We start from the raw sequence: 465 nt of genomic DNA, 5'->3' as shown, positions 1-465 counted from the left end.
ACAGAAAAAAAGTCTATATCCTTCAAGAAGGCCATGATTTTTATGCAGGACAATACTCCATCATCACATTCAAGTATTCGACTGCGTGGCTTTGCAGCAAAGGCCTTAAAGATGACATAATAATGACATGGCACCCTTCTTTATCTGACCTAAACCCCATTGAGAACTTCCTTTAATGTGAGATTTACAGTGAGGGAAGACAATACACCTCTTTGAACAGCATTTAGGAGGCTGTGGTTGCTGCTGCACAAAAAGTTGATCAACAGATCAAGAAACTGTTGGTCACTGAATATTTCTTGAAATGTCAATAGTGTTTATTTATACATTTTTTAGTTTTTCATTTAGTTGCATAATAATTCTGCACACTTATAGTTGCCTAACAGATATTCTCCTGAGACAGCCAAAGCTCACTTTTCCTTTTGTTAAATATTCAGATTTGAGGTTTATTAACATTTCTGATTGACT

Source organism: Etheostoma spectabile, chromosome 13 (genome assembly GCF_008692095.1).
Source record: "Etheostoma spectabile isolate EspeVRDwgs_2016 chromosome 13, UIUC_Espe_1.0, whole genome shotgun sequence".
NCBI classification, from domain to species: domain Eukaryota; kingdom Metazoa; phylum Chordata; class Actinopteri; order Perciformes; family Percidae; genus Etheostoma; species Etheostoma spectabile.
The sequence above is the reverse complement of the archived record's forward strand: the minus strand, read 5'-3'. Positions refer to the sequence as shown.